The 11,259-nt window shown below is 41.3% G+C and overlaps 1 pseudogene; it reads right to left on the bottom strand.

Annotated features, from left to right (window-relative positions):
- Positions 1–8,098: 8,098 nt before the first annotated feature.
- Positions 8,099–9,577, bottom strand: LOC125108254 (39S ribosomal protein L1, mitochondrial-like; annotated as a pseudogene).
- Positions 9,578–11,259: the final 1,682 nt, after the last annotated feature.

The following is an 11,259-nucleotide window of genomic DNA, read 5'->3' on the forward strand; positions in this document are numbered from 1 at the left end:
CGCTTGGAGCCAGCTGAAATCCTGAAGGGCTATCAAGGCAGCCAAAAGAAAAGAAAATGAGAAATAACTTAAACAGTCTTAGCCAAACTCTGAAAAAGATATCTAGAGCAGCTGCTATTTTTTCCTTCCCAGAATGGTTTGCCTTTCCCCCAGTTTGATGATTGTTTTTAGATTATTTTGGGGTATAAGAAGAGAAAGGAGGAGGGAACCCAGCGACTAGGAAGTAGCACGATAAGGTTGGTCATACCCTGTAAGCTTTAGAAATTACACAGCTGTTTTATACATGCCGACTTCCTCTCCTTTTCTGATGCCCCTGACTGGTCCGTAAGGAATTTATTTATGGCGTTCTCCTTAGGAGGCTGCTCCTAGCACTCGGGTTCCCCCACCCAGTTCAGCCTGTCTTTGTGGTCTATGGCTCATCTCTCCAGAGCTTCTGTCGCCGCGTGAAGGGTCCAACAATTATCCAAAAAGAGTGCAAGAAAATCTGTACAGTCGGCCAGATGGGCAGAGAACACTTGACTGCACTGAAAAATTTCCAGCAGTGGGATCCCCAGTTTGCCCTTTTGCTGTGAGTCAGTGCCCAAAGTCCACAAGCATTTTCCCTGAGATCTCCCCCTCCCTGCTGCCAGGCGGGTTTGGCTGGTTCCCAGACGCCCTGAGAAGGCGGGAGGAGACAGCTTTCAGAGTGGGGATTCGCTCAACCCTCCTTTTCACCGCATTCTGTGATATCTGTTCCCAAAACGAGCTGGAGGCGAGAAAGGAACTGAAACCGATTTGCCCACGGTAGGTCCTTGTGAATGTTGACATGGGAGCGAAGCACAGAATTGCTGTACCCGGGTCTGGCCCCTGGGCGCCCTGGGCTGACTCACAGCTTCACCAGGAATGTGGCTCGTCTGGAATGCAGTGCAGGGCCCGCAATGCCTGTCGCGGAGCAGTACTTTAGAAAGGGGAAGGCCTTTTCCTAAACAGACAGAAGACCTACATTCACAAAACTATAAGGACTTTAAAAAAAAAAAGAAAATCACACACTACGGATAAATAAAACATTTTTCTTCCCACCTTTCCTCCGACCGCCCACCATTTCAGGTTCCTGCACTGGGCAAACACTGAGCTCAATTTGAAATGTATCTTTTCAGATATTTATATATCTACATTATTTACCAGTATATTATGTATTTGTATACATCTGTGTATGTCGGTATACACAAACACAAAGATTTAGAGAGAGAGAGGGAGAATTTTGCATATCCTATAGTGTGGATTGTTCCTCAATTCCTTTTTTTTTTTTTTATTTAGCCCTGTCTCTTGGAGATTTTTCTGTGTCTGTGTGTTCTAATTCTTTTCAACCACCGCATATGCTTATGTAACTAGATGCCTCGCTATTTATTTAACTGTCCCTTCCCTGATGGTCATTTAGGTTGCTGTAAGTTTTTAATACATTAGTGAGCAACCTTGTCCCTGCTTTCTTTTTGCCCATTGGCAAGTATTATTTTTGAAAGGTGGATACTGAAAGGGTCCGTAGACAAAAGGACGAGACTGATACAAAGCGAAGGTCAAGCAAAGCTTTATTTCGCGCCAAACATCGAGAATCAAACTGATCGGCCAGGGCCATCTCTTGCAAAGAGGCGACGACTCCCAGTCTCACAGACTAACTTTTGTAGAGTAAATGCCATGTGGTTGAGCCTGGCCACACACAGGTGGCCAATTGAATTACATTCTACCCCATGATAGTCATCTTATTCAGCCTATGACCTTGGCTAGAATTGGCGCCTTTGTCTGGTGCCCAAAAGGCGGGGGCTCACACTCCCTGGCGGGTAATACATGCGCTTTCCTTTGATTGGACGTTTCCATCTGGCCGGACACATCCTTGAATCTGGACTCCGTTATCAGGGGCTATTTGGCCGTGTTTCACCAGTTCTGTTTCTAAGCACTTTCCTCTTGGGGGAAGGGGCAGGTTCAATCTAAGTTTACTGCATAAACAACAAAATGGCTCACTCTGGCTAAGTAGGCCAGATACCAAAGTATGAGATTGCTGAGTCAAAGAGAGATGCATCTAAAGTTGGAAGGACCACTGCCCAAATTGTTCTCCAAAAGAGCTTGACCAGAAGAGAGCACATCTTTCCCGGAATGCTTGCCCACACTGGCTATTGATCTGTCTTGTTTATTGCCAGTCAGATGTGTGGAACAATGGTATCTCCTGGTTTTTACTTGTATTTTCTACCTCCCCCACCCCAAACTGATGAAACTGAGCATCTTTTCAAATGTTTATCATGTATGTTTCCTCTTTTGTGAATTGCCTATTATATTTTGTCTATTTTTCTGTTCTGTGCATCTTTTTTTTTTTTTTTTAAGATTTTATTTATTTGACAGAGAGAGAGATAAGTAGGTGGAGAGGCAGGCAGAGGGAGAGGGGAAGCAGGCTCGATGTGGGGCTTGATCCCAGGACCCTGGAATTAGGAGTTGAGCCGAAGGCAGAGGCTTAACCCACTGAGCCACCCAGGTGCCCCTCTGTGTATCTTTATCTTGAGGATATAGAAGAGCAAGTCCTTTGCTATATTCGTTATAATGTGCTCACCAAGTCTACAACTGGAATTTCGATTTAATTTAGTTTCTTTTGTTGAACAGATTTAAAGTGTTAGTAAAGTAAAACTTATTTAGTTTTTCAATCCTTTTCTTTATGGCTTTTGCATTTTGCATGTTGTTTTAGGAGATTTTTCCTACCCCCAAGGTCATAAACACGGTCTTCTATATATTTTCTTTTCTTTTTTTTTTTTTGAAAGATTTTATTTATTTATTTATTTGTCAGAGAGAGAGAGAGAGAGAGAGAGCGAGCGCGCCAGTGGGAGAACACAAGCAGGCAGAGCTGCTGGCAGAGGCAGAGAGAGAAGCAGGCTCCCCACTGAGCAAGGAGCCCGATGCGGGACTTGATCCCAGGACCCTGGGATCATGACCTGAGCTGAAGGCAGTGGCTTAACCAACTGAGCCACCCAGGCGTCCCTATATATTTTCTTTAAAAATTTTTTTTAAAGATTTTATTTATTTATTTGACAGAGAGAGATCACAAGTAGACAGAGAGGCAGGCAGAGAGAGAGAGAGAGAGAGGGAAGCAGGCTCCCTGCCGAGCAGAGAGCCCGATGCGGGACTTGATCCCAGGACCCTGAGATCATGACCTGAGCCGAAGGCAGCGGCTTAACCCACTGAGCCACCCAGGCGCCCCCCTATATATTTTCTTTTAACCGTTTGATAATATTTTTGTTTTCCTACCTAAATCCACCTAGAATTTATTTTAATAAATCACATGATGTAAACAAGTAACTTAATTTTTTTCTAATAGCCAACTGTTTCAACATCATTTGTTGAAGAGTTCATTCTTTTCCTCATTATTTTGAAATACTACCCCTATAACATACTAAATTCTCATATACTTGAGCTTGTCTTTGGGATCTCTACTCTGTTCCATTGAGCTATTGATCAATTCTTGTTCTATTGGAAACTCATTGAATTTATGAATAATTTGGGGACAATTCTTATCTTGACAACATTAAGTCCTCCTATTCAGGTCTTTAAGTTTTGTATCTTTTTCTTGTACTTTTAAAAAAAAAATAATAAGTTTCTCTTTTTTTGTTGTTGTTAAGATTTTATTTATTTATTTTTGAGAGAGAGATATCACAAGCAAGCAGAGGCAAGCAGAGGGAGAAGGAGAAGTAGGCTGCCTGATGAGCATGAAGCCCAATGTGGGGCTCGATGCCAGGACTCTGGGATCATGACCTGAACTGAAGGCAGACACTTAACTGACTGAGCCACCCAGGTTCCCCTTTTTCTTATATTTCTTGCACATACTGCAAGATATGGTGCTATTGGAAATTACTTTCTAATTTTGTTGCTATTGTAACGGAATCTGTTTTTTCTCTTCATATCACACTATTTTTAAAATGATCAGTTTGTTGACTTTTTTTTTGATCTTGCATCATTAGTTTTTGAAAGTTTTTCAGTTGATTTTCTCTTATTTTTTTCTAAGTGGCTGCTCATGTTATCTGCTAATAGAAATAGCTGTGGGCCTCTTGGTTTTTATTTTGTTAGAAATCTTTCAGGTAAGAATAATAGAAACATAATTCAAACCAACTTAATCAAAAAAGGAAACTCATGGGCTCACTCAACTGATAAGAAATAAATATGACTGGATCCAGGATATCAAACACGGTCATTGGATATTGGTCTTGCTTTCTCCATCTCTCTAAGATACTTCTCTCTCTTCTTGGCTCCATATCTAGGTGGGATCTCCCTGTGTGGTGACAAAAAGTCTGCCAGAACCTCCAGGCTTACATCCTAGTCTCTCAGCAATACCCAGAGGAAACCTGCTTCATGTTTAGTGTTGTTACCCACAAAAATTTAAGTGTTGGTTCTAATTCATTGATTTGCTCACATGCTCATCTCTGAGCCAATCATCTTAGTTGGGGGTTAGACTATGCATGTAGGCAGGGAGTGAGTCTGGTTCTCCAAGGAAAATTGGAGCGTTGTCATTAGGAAAAAGGGAAACTGATGCTGGAGACACAAAGCAAGAGCTGTCCTCTCCACCATATTTAAACCTCTTTCAATATTTCAATATATAAACCTCCAATTTCTTTTCTTTGTCTTATAACCTGACCCTCCATTTTTTTTTTGTCTGGAGCGAACTCTTCTCAGTGTTGTTGCTTCTATTTTGGGCACTCTTTCTAAGCACTGATTTCCTCCCTCCCCCCTTCCTTCCCTGCCTGCCTGCCTTCCTTCCTTCCTTCCTCCCTTCCTTCCTTCTTCTGTCCCTCTGAACTCAACTTTCCCTATTTAGCAGTTCTGTGGTTATATCCATCTTGTTTCTGGGACTCTCAGGCCAGACCTTGGTCTTATCGTATAGTATTGTACATCCAATCTCTTCTCCAGCATGGGATTTTGGCCATGAGACTGTGTCTGATTCCTCCCTCCCGCCCCCCAGATATCTCGGTTTGTACAAGCCTGTAGCCCTAGGCAGCTCCTCACTTTTGATCCCAGCCCTTGATTTCAGATGGGTCTTCTGCCTCACCTGGAGATGGTTAGCCTCTGAAGCCCTGAATGAATCCTGCTCCTGAATGCCTCTGTTTGCTTTTGGCAGAATCCAGCCACTCACCATATTGTTTCTGTTCCATTCTGGGCTGCAGAGGTGTTTTTAAGTGTGAACATGCCTAACATTTCTCCCATTTTATATTCCATCTGTTATCACTATCATTTTGGATTGGAGTGGTCCTCCAAACACCACCGTGGCTCTAAGTCCACTCCCATTTGTTCTTGGCTGTCTGTGGTTTAGCTTACTCTCCTGCTTTTCTTTTGAAAGCTGTGTTCTCTGAGGTCACCACTGTCATGTCCCAGTCACCAAATTGAATGGCTTTTTTCTTTGGTCCTCATTTTCCTTCACTCCTTGGTGGCATCCAACAATGTTGATTGCTCTTCCTTTTTTTTTTTTTTTTTTAAGGTTTTATTTACTTGAGAGAGAGAGAGAGCGAGCACAAGCAGGCAGAGGGGCAGAGGAAGAGGGAGGAACAGACTCCCCACTGAGCAGGGAGCCCGATGTGGGGCTCAATCCCAGGACCCTGAGATCATGACCTGAGCTGAAGGCAGAGGCTTAACCAGTTGAGCCACCCAGGCACCCCATGACCTCGCTTCCTCTTTCCCTCTCTCCCATTGGCTGATAGGATACTGTACTGTCCTGGTTCACTCCCTCTTCTGCCTCTTCCTTTTTTTTTTTTTTTTTAAACTACCTTCACTTCCTTCCCTCATTTTGTGACTGTAGGTGTCCCACAAGGCCACGGCCTTTGAACTCTGGTTTTACCCTCTCTTTTTAAATTATTCTCATGTCTTTGGTAATCTTTAAAATGATTCCTTATCTTTATCCTAGGACGTTTTCCCCCCTGAGTTTTATAGCTATAAATTTGCTGTGGTACATCTGCTTGATGTCCTGCTGTGCCATCAAATTTCCTTCCCTTTTTGGATTAAGAGGCACAAACTTCCAGTTATGGAATAAATAAGTCACCCAGATGAAAGGTATAGCATGGGAAATATAGTCAATAACGTAGTACTCACATTGTATGGTGACTGATGGTGACTACACTTAACATGGTGAGTACTGGGGCGCCTGGGTGGCTCGTAGGTTAAGCTGCTGCCTTCGGCTCAGGTCATGATCTCGGAGTCCTGGGATCGAGCCCCGCATTGGGCTCTCTGCTCTCTCGGGGAGCCTGCTTCCTCCTCTCTCTCTGCCTGCCTCTCTGCCTGCTTGTGATCTCTCTGTCAAAAAAAAAAAAAAAAAAATCAAATAAGCTCGTGTTATAAAAAAAAAAAAAACAACCATGGTGAGTACTGAGTAATGCATAGAGTTGTGGAATCACTATGTTGTACACCTGAACCTAATATAACATTCTGTGTTAATTACACTTCAATAAACAAATTCTAAAAAAGAAATTCCTTCCCCTTTTGAACCTTCCAGTTTCCATCACAGATATTATCTTTCTCTTAGTTTCTAAGACTCAAACTCATACCCACTCTTGATTCTTATTTTCTCCAGAGCCAGTTAATTATGCCTTCTATTGCTCTTTTTTCCTTGATTTTTCTCTTTTTGCCATTGCCCTGTTCATGTGTCTGCTGTGATCCTTTATCGTTCCTCTTTTAGGCAACTTCAGCGTTGTCCCAACGAAGCAGGATAGATTAATGTGGCAATAATTTGATGAGTTTGTGTCAAAATTTGTTATTTTAGCCATCCCACCAAACAATAACAACAACATAAATATTTGTATCTTTATTCCCTCTCCCACTCCAAAGGAGGAAGAATCCTCTGTTGAATGGACAAAACATCAAGATTGATGTGTTGTACTGATCTGAGTAATGGGTTTAGTTTAAAAAGGCTACAGGGCTATATTAGAAAGAATAAGACCTTATCAAAAGAAAATTCATGCAAGCTGGGACTTGAAGGATGAGTATGAAGTATTTAGGCAACCCAGGGAAGAGAGGCTTGTATTCCACGCAGAGAGGGAAGCACAAACAGAACAGAAAGGTGAAACAATATGAGGCCTCTGTATGTGTGTGTGTGTGTGTGTTTGTCTATGTCTGTGTATGTCTGTATAGCAGAGTCTACAAAGAGTCACTGTGAGCGAGGGACAGGGGAGATCTGAAGCTGGATGGAAAAGCTTTTCATCCCAAGTCAAGGACTATCACTTGGGGTGTCATGGAAACATTGGAAAGTGGGGCTGTGGTCACCTGCGTGGCCAGGTTGCTGGACTGGATGGCATCTTTCATCAGGCAGGACTTGAGAAAGAGGGGGAATGGCTATGTGTTGGGGGTCCTGATGAGATTGTGAGTGCTAATCAGCACTGCTTCTTTTGGGCTGCTTGTGAAGGGCACAACTGCTGAACAGGGGAGTCTCTCTGGGAGAAGGAGTGCAGGGCAGCCCACAGAAAAGGGGCTCCTGGGAATGTCAGAATGTGTTTGCCCAGTGGGGAGGCAGCACCAAAGTTTGGACCAAAGGAGCTGGCACCATGGCGTGAAGATGACTGTGTGATGATCATACCTCAAAGGGATTTCATAAATGAAAAAGAGAGCAGGAGTCAAGGTGACACCTCAACCCCTCATTTCCTTGCCCCCCTACTTGTGATACTCCTCAGTTGGCCCTTTAGGACTCATCTGGAATGTTAGCTTCTGCCTGAAGCTTTTCCTCCAGCCATCTCTGGCAGTTACCTCTTTTTAGGACCTCTCTAACTTGTGGTTTATCACTTTGGATTTTCCCTGATGGGTAAAATCTCTCAAGACTGGCTTACTTAATCTTTGCACTTCCTCTATCCCCCAGACTCTGCTCTGTGGACTCTCTGTACTGAAGAAATGATAATTGAACTGAATCTTCACTTCCCCAGAAAATTGCATCCTACAGGGTTTAATAAATAGGAACCTTATATAATAAAATATTTCAAGGAATTTGAATATTTCAAAGCTCCATCCATACAAAGTCCAAATAATTCATGTAAATAGTTGAAGGAAAGAACAAAAACTTATCTAATAATTCAAGACACTGGTTTTTTTCCCCAGACATAGGGAACATTTTCTTTTCTTACTTTTGAAAGTGTGATAAGATTTTCCAGCATTAAAATTCATTTTCAAGTATGATGATCAAGAAATAACAAGACACTTAAATTACACAGTTTCAGAATTTTCTATTGCTTCCTAAGCCACTGAAAATTTCACAGCACAATACTTCTAGGCAGTTTCATTGTTACTTTCTTTGTTTTTTGTTACTTTAGGCAACAATGGCTCCATCTTTGGTCACAGACTTCCAGGGAAAGGACCTAGCACCAAGTGTTCCAAATTCAGCAGTCTGTGCCTACATTAGTAACATACCCACTGCTAGCAGATTGGCAGCTATCTGGTCACTTGCCATATCTACTATTGCTATTTTGGTCTTGAAAATGTTCTCCCTTTCTTCATCTACCTTAATTTCATATCCAGTTTTAAATAATTCAAGAACTTTGGGGATGTCACAAGCAATGGAATTCCAAGCCTTGGAAATCTTTTTTTTTTTTTTTTCCATTTCCTTCTCTAATGGATTAAGCTTGGGCGTTATTTCTGGAACAGCTACATAAAAGTCTGATTGAATTTCATCATTCCAAATCTTCTGAATCAGATTAGTTCCTCCTCAAACAGCAGCTCCATTTCCTTCTGCTATTTTAATCTGTGATGCATTCCCTGTAAATACAGCAACTATTGATTTCTGAAACAGGGGACTATGGAGAACTAAGAACACTGGCCAATGGCTCCCCATTTTTCTTCTTTCCCAGTGTCATGTCTAGTATCAAATCAGGATAAACACTTTACTTTGGGTTAGTTAAATTCGGAATTTGAAATGCCTTAAGTAAGCAATTAACTGTCTCTACCTCATATGGTTGCCTTGGATATAAGTGGTTTTGTTGTTGTTGTTGTTTTATTTTTTTTTTAAGATTTTATTTATTTATTTGACAGATAAAGATCACAAGTAGGCAGAGAGGCAGGCAGAGAGAGAGGGGGAAGCAGGCTCCCTGCCGAGCAGAGAGCCTGATGTGGGGCTTGATCCCAGGATCCTGGGACCATGACCAGAGCCGAAGGCAGAGGCTTTAACCCACTGAGCCACCCAGGCGCCCCATTATTGTTGTTGTTTTAAAGATTTTATTTATTTGAGAGTGAGTGAGAGAGCGAGAGAGAACAGGAGCAGGGTGAGTGGCAGGCAGAAGGAGAGGGAGAAACAGATTCCCCCCTGAGCAGAAATCCCAATGAAGGGCTCCATCCCAGGACCCTGGGGTCATGACCTGAGCCAAAGGCAGATGCTTAATGGACTGAGCCATCCAGGTGCCCCTGGATGCAAGCATTTTAAGTAGACCTCATCCTCAGGCTCACCTTCCATAAAGGTTCATCTTTTTTCTTATCTGTTGGTTTTTCTCAGCACATTTTTTGTTTACTTTGCAGGATTTGTATGGCAACAAAATGTCTGTTGGGCACTTGAACACGGACAAGGATAAACAGATGTCTGATAAGCCATCTTGGAAAGACTATGCTTTTGATGACATATGGAGGCTCTATCATCTTATGGCTACCACCATGTTGACTGTTCTGGATTGTGTTCAATATACTGTTCTTTGTTCTGGTCCATAAAGAGAGATCTCATGCTTGGTGGAAAGCTCAGCTCAAGAACTTTGAAATGCAGATTAGATTAATTACACTAGAATTATATTTGCAAATGGAAAAGAAGCATTTTCTTTTCTTTTCTTCTTAAGGATTTTATTTATCCACTTGAGAGAGAGACAGCACAGAGGGAGAGTGAGAGGGAAAAGCAGACTCCCTACTCAGGCCCGTGTGGGCTGATCCCAGGACCTTGGGATCACAACCTGAGCCCAAGGCAGATGCTTAACTGACTGAGCCACCCAGGCGCCCGAAAAGAAGCATTTTCTAAAAGGCAAATTCCAAATATATGCCTTTTCAAATAAAGTGTCATTTGGAAAGAAACCGAATCACACCATGAAATCTGTGACATTTCTTTTGGTTTCCACTCTCTTCTATACTAGTGGTAGGCTCATGTGATATGTAGAAATGTGGTTAATCAAATTTAGCTTGACTTCTCAAGTTAAGAAAGTGTATATGCAGTATTTCTGAGATAAGAAGAGGCATATTCTTTTTTTAGCGCATATACTTCCTATGCTGCTGTTTTTGCCTTATTCCCTTATTTGAAAATTTGGCTTTGCTTATAAAATCTACAAATTTCTATCTGTTTAGAACAGGGCTAGAATAGCCTGGGATCCTGTGGAACTGAATGGTATTTTAGACTGCTGATTCTCATTTTCTCTTCAATAAAGATCGCAACACATTACTTATATGTATTTTATAGCACGCACTCTGGGGATTACCCACCTGGGAAAGGGACCTGGATTCTGGTGCAAGCCTTCTGTTTGCTGAGCTATGTGTTGTTGGGCAAGTCAGAGGTAATCAGAGGTAAAATGAAGGATTGTTGTCTAAAACTCCATGATTACGTTGTTTAAGTATAATCAACTCGAGAGTTTGATGATTTCTTTGAAAATTAAAAAAAAATTCTAGTAACCATAAATGCATACTGCTGAGCCCTGAATTTATTTTTGAAATAATGGAAGACAGGGAGAAAGGTTTGGGAGGTCCCTTCTTTTATATAAAGTTTATAAAGTTTATAAAGAGATATGTTTGTCTGAGGTATCACCTGCCAAGAGTTAGGGATCCATAGATGCTACCAGAATTTGAGACGTAGAGGTAAGGATAATGAATTTTTTTTTAATTTGGAAAAAAATGTAAAACAGAAACGAGTATCTAATTTTATTGCCAATAATTTGTAGGACTGAAAGTGATTACGCTGTCATACTCTTCTACATTGAATAAACACTGTGCAAAAGGATCAGTTACAATGCAGTAATTTACTGGGATTAAAAAGAGTCTCATTTTTAAAAGCTCATTTTAACGGTTGTTGATTTTTAAATTAATCTGCTTATTGTTTCGTAGTTTGTCTTTTGCTAAAAGAAAAGAAATTTTATGCAGGAAATATATGTGATCATCTTTGTGATGTGTTAAAATTGAGAGAAAATTAAACTTTAGTAAGAAAAACCATACTAGATGCAGAAATAGACAAAGAACCACATATTAGATATAGAGTAGATATACTGTATGAAGATGATTTTTTATAATGGCTTTTAAAATTCAACCTTAAGATACAGATTTTTT

Source organism: Lutra lutra, chromosome 9, assembly GCF_902655055.1.
Source record: "Lutra lutra chromosome 9, mLutLut1.2, whole genome shotgun sequence".
NCBI classification, from domain to species: Eukaryota; Metazoa; Chordata; class Mammalia; order Carnivora; family Mustelidae; genus Lutra; species Lutra lutra.